Below are 539 nucleotides of genomic sequence, written 5' to 3'. Positions count from 1 at the left end.
TATAATATTATTCGTGGGTACTTGAAACTTCTAAAGTATACTATATATATCTATGATAGTACCACGGTTTTTTGTTGATGTATAACGCATTATAAGTACTAATAGATATTATGATATGATTAATTTGGAATTTATTATAGGTACCTATTATAGGTCAATTTTTTGTTTTTCTTATACAGTGATATTATATCATTGAATTCAAATTTAATACTGTCCATTATACAGTGACCCACTTCTAACCTACTGTACAGCAGAGCGACATCCACTTACCCACCTTTTTTTCTATGAATGTCAATAAAAGTTTATTTGTTGGGTAAAAAAGCTTGAAAATTGGGCTCCTACTATATTGTTACAATGGCATTTGAAAAATATTAAATATCCTTGGTCACAGTTTTTAACATTTGGAGTTTGGACCATCAGCGGCACCACATTATTATTTCTTAAGATTAAGAACATAATATATTATTATTTACTATCGTAGTATTGTTATAACTTGTTTTCCTATCTACAAATAAAGCGTTAATCGAAACCCAAAAATA

Source organism: Acyrthosiphon pisum, chromosome A1 (assembly GCF_005508785.2).
Source record: "Acyrthosiphon pisum isolate AL4f chromosome A1, pea_aphid_22Mar2018_4r6ur, whole genome shotgun sequence".
NCBI lineage: Eukaryota > Metazoa > Arthropoda > Insecta > Hemiptera > Aphididae > Acyrthosiphon > Acyrthosiphon pisum.
The sequence above is the reverse complement of the archived record's forward strand: the minus strand, read 5'-3'. Positions refer to the sequence as shown.